Source organism: Rutilus rutilus, assembly GCF_951802725.1.
Source record: "Rutilus rutilus genome assembly, chromosome: 11".
Classification (NCBI taxonomy): Eukaryota; Metazoa; Chordata; class Actinopteri; order Cypriniformes; family Leuciscidae; genus Rutilus; species Rutilus rutilus.
Window position 1 is genome coordinate 29411343 of NC_140216.1, and position 17714 is coordinate 29429056.

Sequence of the window (17714 nt, forward strand, 5' to 3'; positions counted from 1 at the left end):
GTTGCACACTTTGGTTCCTGCTGATCAAAGCCAGGTGATGGAAGATGAAGTTAATTCCCTTTTAGCAAAGGAGGCGATAGAGGTTGTCCCCGTTCGGGAGAGGGAATTCGGTTTTTATAGCCGGTACTTCATTGTTCCTAAAAAGGATGGTGGACTTCGTCCTATAATAGATCTTAGGGTTTTGAACAGATCTCTGAGGAGATTTAAGTTCAAGATGCTTACTATACCTAATATCATTCAACAAATTAGATCCGAGGACTGGTTTGTGACGATAGATCTTAAGGATGCTTATTTTCATATTTCCGTCATTCCTTATCATAGGAAATTCCTTAGATTTGCTTTTGGGGGAAAAGCTTATCAATATAGGGTTCTTCCTTTCGGCCTAGCCTTATCTCCTCGCACGTTCACGAAATGTATGGATGCAGCCCTTGCTCCATTGAGACTTCAGGGGATTCGCATTCTTCATTATATAGATGATTGGCTAATTCTTGCAGAGTCAGAGAGCCTGGCAATCCAGCACCTTTCAAAAATAAGCTCCTGTTGATGCTTCATGAGCTCTTTGTGGCTCATGGCTCTTAGTGTGAAACTAAGATGATGTCAGAAAAATCTTACAAGAACAGCTGAGATTTATTTGGAGTTAATCAGAGTCACTTCAGGTGAATACAGACGTGTATATTACACATGAGCATGAACACCCATTCGTCACTTATCTTACAGATACTTACCAGCATCTTCAAGCTGGGCATCACTGATGGTCAGAGTGAAATCAAGACGTTTCCTCCAGAGTGAAAACTGCCTCCACCGCTCGTCTAGATGGAGCACTTGAGGATTTCGTTGTGTAATGAGTTTAGGGGGTTCCTTTGGCTTCTGAATGTATACAAGATGTTGTAATCTTTGAATATTGATCCAGTTGGATGTCTATAAATGACAGTGTTGACCTTACAATCAATAGAGACTGTTTGAGCAAGCTGAACTGAGTTAAACTCAGGTTGAGTCACAACGACCTGTCCCGAAGAGCCTGTGAGACAAAGAAAACTCAAATTCAAATCACATAATGCATGAGAAAAATAAATAAATAATAATATACAGTATATGTATATGTATATGTATATGTATATGTATATGTGTGTGTGAAGTGAAATGCCCAGATGAAGAGAATCTTGTATGTTAAAATCGTTCACAGGACTGTAAACCCTTCAGAGCACTGAAGCATGAGCTGCCAATGCAAAATTACATTACAGTGGAAAAACCCTTTTCTGAACTGAAACATCTTCTCTCTCATATGACTATAGGCATTGTAATATATTTAATTATGGAGTTTAACATCATGGTTAAATTAAAACTCAATATTCTGGAGGTTTTTCCAGTGAATGAGAATAAACTATTGTAGAGGATTTTTGTTGGAGGAAACAAACTGAATGTTGAAAGTAAGTGCAGAATAAAATAAAAAGATGTATACACCAATGAAATGTGGATCTGAACAGGTAGCATATTTAGATATTACTATTGTTGTTTTATTACATACTGCATTGATACTGCTTTGGATTGTAAAATAGAATGAAAGCCATACAAAAATCTGTATACAAATTTGAAATATATATATATTTTTAAGTGAACTAAATGCTTAAGAGATACTGTTTGTATTAGTATTAATAAAGATTATTTTTCTTAGTAAATTTGGAAAATTATCCAAATTAATTTAGCAGCTTTATCTGTTTGTTTTATTTAATTTTTATTTATTTATTTTGCTATTTTATAAAAGAGAAAACTGATTATTGTCAGTGTCAGTTTTAGTGCAGGAGGTTTTTGTACAGCCGCTCATTGGGTTTGTATCACTGTGGTGGACGTTCGGTGGAGGAACACGACTCTCAGTTGGAAGTAAGTAAATCTCTTTCTGTTTTATATATATATATATATATATATATATATATATATATATATATATATATATATATATATATTATAGTGGTTAATAAATATTTGTGACTATATTTCAGTTTAAGATAATACATAATACACTTTAGTTATCCAGTGCTGAGTTCCAGCTAAAGCTACTTAAGTATATTTGATTGTGCTAAAGTGGAACTATTGCAAGTATACTTTAGGTACACTTTAAACATCTTGCATTTAAATAATCATATTATACAGAGATCATACTATCCTTAATACTAGTGAAACACATTTTAGGCTTAAGAAATGTGCATTGTGCAATAGAGAAGTGTTCCAAATAAAGTTTAATTATAATAGTTCTGCATAATAAGTCTCATGCAATTTGTCAGTATATATGTTAATGGTTTGTAGTATTCTTGGTATTTACAAAAAAATTGTTTTTACTCCAGTTTAGACTAAAATCAGAATAATATGATTCAGTAAAATGTGTTTTTTACGGGCTGTTGCTCTTCAGATCTGCTTGATTAACTCTGAATCTCTTAAAGGGAAGTGAAAGACTGATAGAGCTGTTTTTAAGAAGAATGAAACTCTCTCTCTCTTTCTTTCTCTCTCTCTCTCTCTCTCTCTCTCTCTCTCTCTCTCTCTCACTCTCTCCCTCCCTCCCTCCCTCCCTCTCTCTCTCTCCCTCCCTCTCTCTCTCTCCCTCCCTCCCTCTCTCTCTCTCTCTCTCTCTCTCTCTCTCTCTCTCTCTCTCTCGCTCTAGCCGCCACTCGTCCCACCCTCACGGTCCTGCCCCCCTCCAGAGGCGAGCTGCAGCAGGGTAAGGCTACAGTGCTGTGTTTGGGCAGTAAGGGATTCCCCTCTGACTGGAAGCTGAGCTGGGAGGTGGATGGCATTAGCAGGAGCTCTGCTGTGAATCTGAGTCCCAGTGTTCTGCAGAAGGATGGACTGTACAGCTGGAGCAGCAGCCTGAGTCTCACTGAGAGTGAGTGGAGCAGAGCAACAACCATCAGCTGTGACGCCACACACACATCCCAGAAAGCAGTGACCGAGAGCCTGAACACACAGCAGTGTGATGCTGACCAGTGAAACACACACACATCACACAAAGAGATAGCATACATAATCATTCATTCACAAACTTACACATAGGACTGTCCTAAATCAGTCAATGCTCAACAATGAATCTTTCGTTCTGTTAGTATAATGTTCAGATATTCTCAGCTGTTGTAACAGCAATGCTTTGTTGTTTTATTGCTGCCAAATAAAAGCATTTTGACTCAAATATGGTGTTGACTTTCTTGCTGTATTATAAAACAACCTACAATATGAAATCCCACTTTTTATTGATTTTTTTGGGACTTGTGTCCATTGCGATTATTGTGATGAACAGCATGAATATTAAAATCATATTTTAATATTGAAAATATTGATTACAGTAAAAAAAGATATGTATGTTAGCATGGCATCTTAATAATATATTTAATGAAATAAAACATTTTAGCTACATTTAATTTATAAAAATGTATATATTAAAACAACTCTAAAAAAAGGTATTTAAGAAATCTTTTATACTAATCTTACATGAAATGTAGGAAAAAGGGTCTGAATTCTGACTCTCAAGATTTATGCATTTAAACAGGGTGAATGAAAAAATTAAGGCAAGGCACAAGAGATGAATAGGGTAAAAAAATAATAAAGAACTAATAGATTTCATCATACTTCCCCAGTTGACTGATTACATGAAGAATCACACACATTTTTTATCTAGGTTTCTGAAATGTTATGTTTAAATATACAAACAAGGCAATTAAATATGCACTAATTTGCATTTATTTCCAGAACAGAAATCTGAACACTGGATAAAGCAGCTTCAAAAGTTTGTGTGTCAGATTTTGTTGACATATTAGAGTCAAGAGTTTGTATGGAGGGGATTTTGGAAATCATTTTTTATCATTTCAAAAATCTGAAAATATCAACAGCCAGGGAAAAAAAAATCACCATATTTTTAGGAATAAAATGACGTAGCCCATATAATCAGGCATATGTGAACAAACCCCTCTGTAATATAGGGAATAAATCTGCAAAGTGTGTGCTTTACTGAAGTGAAGTTCCTCTGGCTCAGCATGAGAAAAAATATATTTGGCCTTTATAGATATGTATAATCTATAGACACAAATAGATGAAGTTCTATTGATTCTTTTAGTTTACATGTTATTATTCGCATGAATGTTAAACTGCAATGCCATGAAAATAAACTTTTTCAATATTTGATCTTAATAATCATACAGGAAAACTCACTGTGATTGTTAACAGAGGAAGAAATGGACAAAAAAGGATTCAGGATCTAATTCAGACTAAAGTGGACTCGTCTTAGAGCTATAGCATGTCAGGATGAATACATGGTTTTCTTTTATGGAATAAAGCAAATAAAGATTCAGTTGAACTGCACACAGCTTGTTATTTATTTATTTATTTATTTATTTATTTATTTATTTATTTATTTATTTATTTATTTATTTATTTATTTATTTATTTATTTATTTAAGGTGCAAAAGATCACTGATCCTCTAAACAGGTCTATAAAATGATTATGAAAATATGAGTTTTAACTAAGAGGCTGGAATATATAATACATTAATGATATATGAACAATTTCCCAGTCAATCCACTAATAATGTTATTATAGTGAAATATATGGTATTTCATGAGGGACTGATGTGAAATCTTCATTTTCATTACATAAGCATTGATCACGGTGAGCTTTCTTTCATATTAATTTTGGGTGTATTTTATTGTTATTATGATTTGTAATTCATGTGTAATTCATGTTTGAGACATTCTGATGTTTTTTTTATATATATATAAAATAGAATGTGTTGATGAGTGTGTGACTATGAACATCAACAGTTCATCAACTGTCTGTGTCTCTGAGTGTTTGTGTGTAAAGTCAGTGAGGTGAATAATGATCTTCAACATCTGCAGAAGTCTCAGCCAAGGAGGTTTTTGTACGATGCTTTTACACTGTGTGAACACCCAGTCTAGCTTATCCGAGTCTCCTTTTATACCATGTCCACTCTGACAGTAATAAACTCCTGAATCTTCAGGCTGGACTCCACTGATAGTCAGAGTAAAATCCATGTGGTTTCCACTTTCACTGCCACTGAATCTAGAAGAAACACCTGAAGCTCTCTCTGATGTGTAATAGATCAGGAGTTTAGGAACTTCTCCAGGAATCTGATGGTACCAGGACATACAATACAGGGTGGTGTTTGGTTTAACACAATATACTGCTGGTTTATGATTACAGAGAATAGAGACAGTCTGATCAGGCTCCACTGTTTGAGCTTCAGATTGAGTCAGAGTTTGTCCCACAGAACCTGAAGAGAGAGAATAAAATGCATAAAATAAAGTCTAAATCTTGATCTGAGCATCTGTGGACTTGTTGATTTCTTCATTTCTGGCTTTAGGTCTGAATCTAATTATATTAATTTCTACATACTTACTCCATATGCAGGTTGTGAGTGTCCAAATAATGACGGCTATTAAAGTCATGTTTCCTTTTGGATCTGTTATCATGAAGAAGAGCTGTCAGTCATAAAACCATAAACTCACATATCTATAAAGACCTCCAGTGCACTGAAGCGTGCAGCTCATATGCAAAGTGTCTTCAATGTAAATGTCCTTTCTGAGAACAAGAAGCTCTTACTGCCAAGAAACATATTTCAGGTGGTAAACAGAGACAGATCTTTTTTTTTTTCTTGAACATCTTAAAAAGTCTAATGATCTCAGTTGCTGATAAATAAAAGTAATAATCAATTTAACTGATTTCACTCTTGTTCTGCTGTTACACTGCGGGCTTAAGCAGTGTAGAGTTATTGTGCAGTTGAGTTAAACTATTTAAATGGTTTAAATTACAATAAGGAGCAATAATTCGATTTTTCATTATTATTTCACTTTAATGCTAATTAACTTATTATACAATGTATAATATTGTTGCTGTCGGGCAGAAGCTCCATATTTCGTCATTTGTCATTTTATTCATACATCATTATTTGTCACCCTTTACGGTTGTCTGCATGTGCTTTGCAAATATTTAACAAATGAAAAGTATTGTCAAGAGTTTGTGCCTAAACCTCAATGATTTTGGTCCGTCTCTGCTTGTTTTCAAGGGTAAATAAAGAACTGGAGTAAATAAAGTACAGCAGTGTTTTCTTTACTAAAACACTATATAAATGCTTATGTTTTATGTATTTTTGAGTGTAGTCAAAAATGTATTTTGCCTGTCACAAATTCACAATTTGACGTAAATCCGGCTCTGACCACATCTTTTCTGAATAAAAGACAACAACTCATAATGTAATAACAAAGCATAATGTAATAAAAAAGCATAATGTATTATGGTAGGACATTATTAATGTAATAAACTGTTTATAATGTAGGTGCTGAGCTATGTATCAAATCAAAAATGCAAGAAAGGTCTGCACTCTAAAAATCTTTTATTAAAGACAGGAGATAAAGTTGACATAAGTTTCGGCTCTTTGCCTTCGTCAGTGTCAGTGAGCAAGCAGAGTCAGTGTAGCCAGAATTAGAAGAGCCATTATTGTTTGGTGTGTGAGTGACTCTGGCGGGACTGAACACACACTAATCATGAGGAGTTTTGTAAGTGTAAACATGCAAAACACTCTCCACTCAACAGACTCCTGTCAAACACACATTCAGTTTCCTCCTGGATTTACATAATGTGATAAAACAATCAAACATGCATTTTTGCAGGATTCTATTTCTGACTTCTATTGCTCTTTAAATATTCTGGAGGTTTTTGTACATTGAATGAATGAGAATCACTGTGGACTTTCAGTGGAGGAACTAAACTGAGTGCTGGAAGTAAGTGCAGAATGAAATAAGAAATTAAATATTACACTCAGTTAATCAAATTATAAATGTCAACCTGAAAAGAAGATTTTTTAGAAAATAATCTTTTCATTATGTCCTGTAAAAAACTGTAAATGATAAAATAACCTTAATATTTCATTAACCTCCTCAGACCCGAGCTTTGGTTTGGCGTGCATTTTAGATTTCTTCTAGCTTTTTGGGGTTAGGAGGGGACCAATATATATAATAACCAGAATTTATCTTTGAACATGAAGCACTTTTTGAAAAAAATGATGTCCACATATGTGGACACTGGGTCTGAATTCACAGAAAAAAATCAATACACCATTGTGTAACAAAGTGCAAATCTCTTTTATTTACAGCCTGTGCCTGAACATTTTTCGTTGTTACTCTTGTATAACTTCTGAACATACATACATACATCTTCCGCTTATCTGGGGCCGGGTCGCGGGGGCAGCAGTCTAAGCAGAGATGCCCAGACTTCCCTCTCTCTAGACATTTCGTCCGGCTCTTCCAGGGGGACACCGAGGCGTTCACAGGCCAGCCGGGAGACATAGTCTCTCCAGCGTGTCCTAGGTCTTCCCCGGAGTCTCCTCCCGGTGGGACGTGCCCGGAACACCTCCCCAGGAAGGCGTCCAGGAGGCATCCGGAACAGATGCCCGAGCCACCTCAGCTGGCCCCTCTCGATGTGGAGGAGCAGCGGCTCTACTCTGAGCTCCTCCGGAGTGACCGAGCTTCTCACCCTATCTCTATGGGATCGCCCAGCCACCCTGCAGAGAAAGCTCATTTCGGCCACTTGTATCCGGGATCTTGTCTTTTCGGTCATGACCCACAGCTCAGCCCAGGTGAGTTGGAAAATTTATCCGGGGCCCCACCCTGGAGCCAGGCCCGGGGTGGGGCTCGTATGAGAGCGCCTGGTGGCCAGGCCTCCCCCATGGTGTCCAGCCGGGCTCAGCCCGAAGAAGCGACGTGGGGCTGCCCTCCCGTGGGCTCACCACCCGTAGGTGGGACTGTAAGGGGCCGGTGCTTAGAGGATCGGGCGGCAGTCGAAGGCGGGGGCTTCGACGACCTGATCCCTGGACCCTGGAGGGGTGCTGGATAGCGCTCTGACTGGGGACTCCATCGTTCTACTTGGGGACTTCAACGCCCACGTGGGCAGCGACAGTGACACCTGGAGGGGCGTGATTGGGAGGAATGGCCCCCCTGATCTGAACCCGAGCGGGCTAGTCACAGTTTGTCCATAAGGAACACCATGTTCAAGCATAAGGGTGTCCATCAGTGCACGTGGCACCAGGACACCCTAGGCCGGAGGTCGATGATCGACTTTGTGACTTTGTGGACGTTTCATCTGGCCTCTGGCTGTATATCTTGGACACTCGGTGAAGAGAGGGGCGGAGCTGTCAACTGATCACCACTTCTGAACATTGATATGGAAAAACAAAATTTATATCCAAATAAAAAACATATCCCAAAATTTTTTTTTTGAAAATTTGCTTTCTTTTTTGTAACACTCCAAAACTTCAACTTCTCCAAACTAGGAATGTTATTTTTATTTGTGTGTGTGTGCACGCTCGATCGCAGTGAGCAAGAATGTGTGTGTGTGTGTGTGTGTGTGCGCACGCGATCGTGAATGAGCAAGAGAGAGTGTCTGTGTGTGCGATCGCGAGTGATCAAGAGAGTGTGTGTGTGTGTGTGTGTGTGCGCGCGCACGCGACCGTGAATGGGCAAGAGAGAGTGTCTGTGTGTGCGATCGCGAGTGATCAAGAGAGTGTGTGTGTGTGTGCGCGCGCACGCGATCGTGAATGGGCAAGAGAGAGTGTTTGTGTGTGCGATCGCGAGTGATCAAGAGAGTGTTTGTATGTTCGCGCACGCGATCGTGAATGGGCAAGAGAGAGTGTCTGTGTGTGCGATCGCGAGTGATCAAGAGAGAGAGTGTGTGTGTGTGTGTGTGTGTGTGTGTGTGTGTGTGTGTGTGTGTGTGTGTGTGCACGCGCGCCACGAAGCTCGCAAGTTGTGCAACTACAAATTGTCATTTTTTTTGCTAAAATTCTTATACAGTTTCATCGAAGTTAAGTCCCAATGTCCACATATGTGGACATCAAGTTTAGCAGCCTAGTAAATCTTTCCTGTTACAAAAGTTTGTCAAATGTGCATGCCATTTTAATCATACAACACTATTATGCATAACTTAACAAGAATCAACGATGAAATGTTATTACATTTTTTACCTTGTGGGCGTTTTGGTCTGATGTGGCTGCGTGACATTTCGCCTCTGTTCTCCGCCATCTTGAAATTATTTATGTTACATTTTTTTTTCTCCTGACACCACCAGATGGCAGTATAAGTGTCCATGTTTGTGAAAAACCAGTTCCAGTTACACAGAATTAAGTATTAAGCTGCACACAGCCAAAAATGTGGTGTCCACGTATGTGGACACGGGGACTGAGGAGGTTAAAGAAAACTAATTGATGGAGATGCATTCAAACATAAATCTACAGGAACTGAATGATGTACATGAATTTATCAATATCATTAGTAATATTGTATTGCTTATATTTTTATATTTTATATTTAGTATTTGGAATATACACAATGCAAAACTAATTTTTAGTAGGATGGACATTTGGGAATTTTTGCTGCTGTATCTTACATAAATGTTCATTATTAGATAGGAGACAAAGAGTCAACTGATGGTGTGTCAGCTCCATTTTGAAGACAAATATTTTCCTTTACTTTCTATACATTTCACATTTAATTTTAAACACAATTAAAATTCCCATTAGATATATTCTGTTTTAAATTGAATAATTTAATCAGAAAAAAAATATATATATATATTTTTCAAATATACAAATATATCGACAGGTTATTGGGAGTTATTGGGTTAACCCTGAGATATGTTAGTTCTCTTACGAGAGGTCTCTCGTACTGCGTAATATCTTACGCTAGGGGAAAATCTCTTTTCCGTGAGATATTGAAGCCAAAAATTATCCTTAATTTTGAAATAATGTAAAACACGTTGCGGCAGCATGCAGACATAGGCAAGATGGCTTGCGCGCCTATTGGCTGCCCTGCGGCAACTGCAGCGGCCTATCGAGAGAGGCCCCTCGTGACGTCAGATCCAATGGGGGCGCTCCGCGCCTACTGCGCCACATCCTGCTGAAACAGGCGTGGCTTGGGCCTATAAATACAGCTCGACAGGCTGATAGAATCTGATTTTTCATCTCTTCAGCGAAGCTCTCGCATCGCTGGATTCTGAGAGGAAGAAGCCGCGCCGTTAGAGAAAGCCTTCTGCGGGACGAGCCTTTGCATCTGAAGCCGCTGGCCAACAACTCGCCGCCTTCAGTCGCCGTTCCTGCTACGCTGTCCGGCGTATTATATCCTTTCTCTGCTAGTGTGTGTTCGCCGCTACGACTCACACTCTCATTCTGAAAGAGCCAAGCGTCTTTTTTAAGATGCCTCGCACCTTCTGTGGCTCGTGTCGAGCCCCATATAGTGACGGGGACCGCCATGTCATCTGCGCTTCCTGCCTGGGTGAGGAACATGCAGCTCTCGCGCTCGCTGACGGCGGCTGCCCTCACTGCGAGCTGATGCCCATGGTGACTCTAAGGACTCGCCTGGCATATTTCACCGAGACTGCACCTCCGCCCGCTGCGGTGCCGCGCCGTAAAAAGCGCCGTGCTCAGCGGGTCCTGGAACCTTCTCCAACCCGCAAAAGCTCGCCGGTTCGCCCGCCAGCTTCGCCCGCCCGCTTCGCCCGCCCGCTTCGCCCGAGTCTCTCACTCCCGGACAGCGGCCGCCGTCTGCCGCCGCTTCCGTCAAAGATGACGACGAAGAAGCCGCGTTTGTGGAGGATGACAGCTGCTCTGGCATCGGGCAGTGAGGACTGGTCGAGCTCTGTGGATCTCGCCCCCTCTGCTCGCGAGCCTTCTGGGGAAAGGGCCAGCATTAAAGCAGAGCTGATGCGTCTGCTCACGCAGGCCGTAGCGAGCCTCAGCCTTGAGTGGTCGGCACCCGTGGAGCCTGTGCACAACCGGCTGGATGGATTTTTCCTGCAAAGGGAACGCGTTTCGCCATCTTCAAGACCCTGCCTTTTCTTCCTGAGCTTCACGAAGAAGTCGCGAAGTCTTGGAACGCCCCCTTCTCAGCCAGAATGCGTACCTCTGTCTCAGCAGCATTCTTCGTGGTGGACGGTGCTAAAGACAAGGGATACCATTCTCTTCCTCCTGTGGAAGAAGCTGTAGCGGCCCATCTTTGCCCGCCCTCCGCTGGACAGCGTGCCAAGATAGCGCTACCGTCAAAAGCTTGCCGCACGACTTCAGCCATGCACAGTCGCGCTTACACCGCCGCTGGACAGGCTGCATCTGCGTTGCACTCAATGGCCATCCTGCAGATTTTCCAGGCCGACCTTCTCCATAAGCTGGATGAGGAAGGACCGGGAGCTATCAGCGTGCCGGACTTAAGGAGCGCCACGGACCTAGCTCTTTGCGCCACTAAGGCTGACGCTCTCTGAGATGTCGGACTCAGAGCGCACCGCGTTCCTCGACTCCCCCATCTCTTCTGCCGGCCTCTTTGGATCGTCCGTCAAGGATTTTGCGGATAGATTCGCTGAGGTGCAGAAAACGTCACAGGCCATGAAACATTTTCTGCCTAAGCGCTCCAGCTCTGCAGCAGGCCGCTCAAAACAGCTGTCTGCTCGAAGCTCCCAGCCGCAGCCGCAGCCCGCCGCCACTTCGCAGCGTCGACAGGCCCGGGACCCGAGACCCAAGACCATGCTCTCGCTCTGTTGGCTGCCGCCCCGCGTGGGCCCCGGCCTAAGATTGAGATAAAGCCCGAGGCCTCAAAGTCTTCCAAGCCCGCCTAGGAAAACGACAGTGTTCAAGTCCCGCTGCGGCCAGACTTCCACCAAAACTTCTCGCTCGTTCAGTTCCAGAAAATGCGACTGTTCCAGTGTATTTTGCAGAAAACAAGCCGGTACCACAGCCCGTTTGCCTGCACACAAACGCCGTTTTTACGGCGACCCAGATAAATCTCATAAAGAGTGTATTTTCTTGTATTCCGGCCATGACCGATGGTGTTATGAGTGTAGTAAAAATGCCCACGGCCCAGTGCTCATTCCTACACACAAGCACAGCCCGCCACATTACAGGGCTCGCACACATAAAATCGACTCATGTCGATTGTGCATTAAATGTAGTGAATGTGCCCACAACCCAGTGCCCACAAACACTACACACTGCATACCTTGCCCCGCTCGCTCTCTCTCAGCAAGCCGCCATAGGAGAGTCGAGCGCGGGCAGGCTGCCCGTTGTGATCAGCGCGCCACCATGTCGCGGCCAGAGCCCAGATCTCATTCATGCAAGTGCATGGGCAAAACTTCCCGGGGTATCAGAATGGGTGCTGAACATTATAAAAAGAGGCTATTCGCTACAGTTTACTCGACGTCCCCGCCGTTACGCGGCGCGAATCGAAACTACGGTAGAAAAGGAAGTAGCACATCTACTTTGAGCCGAAATAGCGAAACTGTTGAGCAAAGGGGCCATAGAGCCTTTATCTCAAGCTCAGAGCAAAGGGGGTCTATACAGCAGATATTTTCTGGTGCCGAAAAAAGACGGGGGTCTCAGACCCATTCTAGATCTAAGACAGCTGAACAGAGTGCTGTCGAAACGCCGGTTCAGAATGCTCACAACCAGGAAAATCCTCACGCAAATTCGCCAAGGGGACTGGTTTATGTCAATAGATCTGAAGGACGCGTATTTCCAAATACAAATAGCGTCACGTCACAGGCGATTTTTGAGATTCGCCTTCGAGGGCCAGGCATATCAATACACAGTCCTGCCGTTTGGCCTGTCCCTAGCACCCCGTACATTTACAATGTGCATGGACGCGGCGCTTGCACCCCTGAAACTTCGGGGCATGCGAGTTTTGAATTACTTGGACGATTGGCTGATTCTAGCTCGATCACACTCAGAGCTCATAGAACACAGGACCATATTACTCGAACACCTCGAGAATCTAGGTCTCAAAGTCAATTGGGCGAAGAGTTCACTGTCTCCCAGTCAGAGAATATCTTTTCTGGGCACAGAACTGGACTCGCTGTCTATGACAGCACAACTATCGCCACAGCGCAGACTGAATATTCAGCGCATGACGAAATCCTTCCGCTGCGGCACTATAGTCCCGCTCAGAAAGTTTCAGAATATGCTGGGTCTCATGGCCTCAGCATCATCAGTACTCCAGTTGGGTCTGCTTCGCATATGCCCACTGCAGTTCTGGCTAAAAGCGCGAGTACCGCGTCGAGCGTGGACCTCCGGTCTTTTCCGCCTCAAGGTCGATCAGAAATGCGTCTCAGCTCTGAAATCTTGGAGTGCGACCAACTGGTACCGGTCAGGTGTAAGCCTGGGAACTTCCTCGAGTGTGAAGGTGGTGTCTACGGACGCCTCCACCTCGGGATGGGGAGCGCTGCTCGAGGGCAGACCGTTCTGCGGCCAGTGGTCAGAACGGGAAAAGCTTCTACACATCAACTGCCTGGAGATGATGGCAGTCGACAACGCGCTGAGGTGCTTTTGTCCCCAGATAAAAGGACACCACGTCTTGGTCCGTTCGGACAACATGTCGGTGGTGGCCTATATAAATCGCCAAGGAGATATCAGGTCCCGAAATCTTTACAGGCTAACAGAGCGCCTCCTGGTCTGGGCCCAGCACAATCTGCGCTCGTTGAGAGCAGCGCATGTGCCAGGCCACCTGAATATGGGACCAGACAGACTGTCCAGAAACAATGTTCCGGCAGGAGAATGGTCTCTACACCCGCAGACAGTCCAACTGCTGTGGAAGACATTCGGCAGAGCGAAGGACCTGTTTGCGTCTCAGGAAAACGCTCACTGTCCGGAGTTTTTCTCCAAGAGCAGGGATGCGCTGGCCCACGTCTGGCCCCGCTGCCCGCTCTATGCTTTTCCCCCCGTCACGCTCCTGCCTCAGGTGTTTATAAAGCACATTTGTTACTGCAAGAGAAAACATGACTTGCTCTCAATATGTTTTGATGATGACATTATCAGCATGTAGTGACCTGATTCACTGATGTCAGAGTCTAAATCTTTTACTATATGCGTGATGTCTCATTTTGTAGTCCTGAGATTCTACAGTTTGAGATCCAACAGCAATATGAACAATTTTGAAAATACTTTGTGCACAGAAATTTGAAATACTTTGTGCACAATAATAGATTATTGATGTCTGTGTGTGATTTTTAAAACCTTAATATTATTAAAGCATTGCTGAAATTTTTATAAAATATTTGTATAATCAGTTTATAATGCTAGGTGAGATCAGTGAATCAGGTCACTAGTAATTTCATCATCAAAACATAACCAGGGCTGCATTTCCCAAAAGCATCTAAAGCCTGACTTGATCATATATCAAATTAGGCTTATGAAACTTCCAGGAAACACAGTCCAGGTCATAGTTTCTCTTGCCACAACAAATGTGCTTTATAAACACAGAGTTGGAGCAACCAGAGAAAAACTAATATTAAAAAAGAAAGGGTCAAGACCCCAACTAAAGCAAACACTGGCCACCATAATGGTGACCTGAAACGAAACATTCCATAAAACATTACCATCTAAACTTCTGTTAAATCTAAATAAGAACGTGTGTAGATGTATGACAGAAATAAAGTCAAACTGGTAAAATAATAAGTGCAATAATGTGTAATGGCTCGAAGTTAGTAGTTCTTGTATTTCTCTTTTTTCTGTTCTTCTTGCTTCTATTTCCTTCAATGATTCTACATCAGGCATCTTCAATAATGCTCAATCATCACTTAATCACTTAATTATCTCATTATCTTCAACACTGCTTCTGTGTTAATTTTAACACTCTGTAGTGTGGACACATATGTACACTGAGGAGTGTTAATTTAACACTGGGGATTTTGCTGTGTAATAATCATCAGTGGAGTTTTAAGCGCAGTGTTCAGTTAATATGCAAAACACTTTCAGATGCATCATCGAATAAACCTCAAAAAACAATCAAAATACATTTTGCAAGATTTTATTCATTAATTTTTTTTTCTTTTTTCAGCTGACTGAGCGAAACTAAACTAAGATACAGTTTTAGTGTCAGTGTCAGTGTTAGTGTTGATGTTAGTGTAACTCTGTCAGTGTCAGTTTTAGTGCAGGAGGTTTTTGTACAGCCGCTCATTGGGTTTGTATCACTGTGGTACACGTTCGGTGGAGGAACACGACTCTCAGTTGGAAGTAAGTAAATCTCTTTCTGTTTCAAAAAATAAATATGTATATATTTATAAAAATACATTATAATTGTTAATAAATATTCTTGACTATATTTATGTTTAAGATAATACAGAAATATATTTAACTTCTGTTTCAGGTGTTAATTATTACTGCACGGTAAATATATGCTGTATAACTGGACACTTAAAAAATATAAATATATAGCACATTGTTATATTTTAGACTTGATTATAATTCTGAATGTGTATTCCCTAGTGAAAAATAAATATAATAAAATGTATTTAAAATAATATATAAATAAACATTATAATTATACTTCAAATACATTTATATTTATAATATAAATATCCTGCAATTGTACTTGTACTATACTTAATTGGTATACTTAACGTCTGCTAAATCAGAACAACTAGTTTTGTACTTAATGCACTTTATTTATCCATATATTATTTTGATTGTGCTAAAGTGGAACTATTGCAAATATACTATAGGTATACTTTAAATATCTTGCATTTAAATAATCATACAGAGATCATCCTTAATAACTGTGAAACACATTTTAGGCTTAATATTAAGAAATGTGCATTGTGCAATAGAGAAGTGCTCCAAATAAAGTTTAATTATAATATTTATATCAATAAGTCTCATGCAATAAGTCAGTATATATGTTAATGGCTTTGTAGTTTTCTTAGTATGAAATAAATGTATTTTAAATACATTATCATATTGGTGTTTTTCACAAATTATACTTATTTTACTGTACTGAATTATTATACTTATATTACTGTACTGAATATAATAGTGTTATTACTCCAGATTAGAATAAAATCAGAATAATATGATTCAGTAAAATGTGTTTTTACGGGCTGTTGCTCTTCAGATCTGCTTGATTAACTCTGAATCTCTTAAAGGGAAGTGAAAGACTGATAGAGCTGTTTTTTAAGAAGAATGAAACTCTCTCTCTCTCTCTCTCTCTCTCTCTCTCTCTCTCTCTCTCTCTCTCTCTCTCCCTCCCTCCCTCCCTCTCTCCCTCCCTCTCTCCCTCCCTCTCTCTCTCTCTCTCTCTCCCTCTCTCTTTCTCTCTCTCTCTCTCTCTCTCTCTCCCCCTCTCTCTCTCTCTCTCTAGCTCCCACTCCTCCCACCCTCACGGTCCTGCTCCCCTCCAGAGGCGAGCTGCAGCAGGGTAAGGCTACAGTGCTGTGTTTGGGCAGTAAGGGATACCCCTCTGACTGGAAGCTGAGCTGGAAGGTGGATTGCAGTAGCAGGAGCTCTGCTGTGAATCTGAGTCCCAGTGTTCTGCAGAAGGATGGACTGTACAGCTGGAGCAGCAGCCTGAGTCTCACTGAGAGTGAGTGGAGCAGAGCAACAACCATCAGCTGTGACGCCACACACACATCCCAGAAAGCAGTGACCGAGAGCCTGAACACACAGCAGTGTGATGCTGACCAGTGAAACACACGGCATGCATTCATTCACACACTCTCAAACGACTGTCCTAAATCAGTCAATGCTCAACAATTACTCTTTCGTTCTGTTAGTATAATGTTCAAATATTCTCAGCTGTTGTAACAGCAATGCTTTGTTGTTTTATTGCTGCCAAATAAAAGCATTTTGACTCAAATATGGTGTTGACTTTCTTACTGTATTTCTTCGATTACAGTAAAAATGATATGTTAAAGGGATAGTTCACCCAAAAATGAAAATTCTGTCAGTAATTACTCACCCTCATGTTGTTCCAACCCCGTAAGGCTTTCGTTCATCTTCGGAACACAAATTAAGATATTTTTGATGAAATCTGAGAGCTGGATCACTCCTCCATAGGCTTCTAAGGGATCGAAACTTGCCGGCCCATAAAAGTTATTAAAGAGAAGTGAAAAACTGAGTGTTCCTCAGAGGGGTCTAAGACCTTAGGACTTTAGTCGCACTTGAACCACGAATAGCCTACACACACACACACACACAGAGACACACACACACACAAACATTTTTTTTATGGATTCCAGGAGTTTTGTGGTTGAAATTTAAAAAAGTAACAAATCTTTCCCTCGCGGGTCAATTTGACCCCCTTAGGTATTAATGGAATGCTTCACTACACATAGAAAAACCTAAAAATGCACATAATTCTAACTAAAAATGTTAAAACTTAACCAAAGATTATTTTATAATGTCTACATGTGTATAATGCACCCTGAAGAGAAACTGACTTTAGGATCCAGCAAAACAGCTCATTTACTGTTCATATATAGAGCTATAAGGCCATCTAGTGGCAAGAGTTAGGAAATATCATGTTATATAATTCAAGAGGTCGGCAAAGACACCCAATGTAAGATATTTTGAGCTGAATTCAAAGGGTTATGTATGGAAGTAAAATAATGACAAATGTTTTTGAAACAAAAAAGCTTGTTGAATTGCACTACTCGAAAAAATATGCATTGCATTAACCCTGCTTGCTTTTTTTTTTATTTATTTTTTTATATATATATTTATTGAACATTTTCCACTTTTACAAAACACAACACAGATTCCAACCACAAAAAAAAAAAAACAACATTTAACCTTGCCACCAAAAGCATAAAGAATAAATAAAAATAAAGGTACATTACAATTTCAAAAACATGTATGTACTCACTCAAGGCATTTGAGTGTGAAAACCTTTCTGCAGAATAGTTGACAAATCAG

General features: G+C 41.0%; 1 long non-coding RNA gene and 1 gene segment (V, D, J or C); both read left to right on the forward strand.

Moving 5' to 3' along the window:
* The first annotated feature begins 1280 nt into the window (after positions 1-1280).
* Positions 1281-3175, forward strand: LOC311300200 (Ig kappa-b4 chain C region-like). The segment is given in 3 exons: positions 1281-1427; positions 1783-1878; positions 2654-3175.
* An 11531-nt stretch (positions 3176-14706) lies between these two features.
* Positions 14707-16656, forward strand: LOC311299411. Its single transcript, XR_014629121.1, has 2 exons — positions 14707-15038; positions 16162-16656. It is a non-coding gene; the product is annotated as an uncharacterized lncRNA (long non-coding RNA).
* The last annotated feature ends 1058 nt before the right edge of the window (positions 16657-17714 follow it).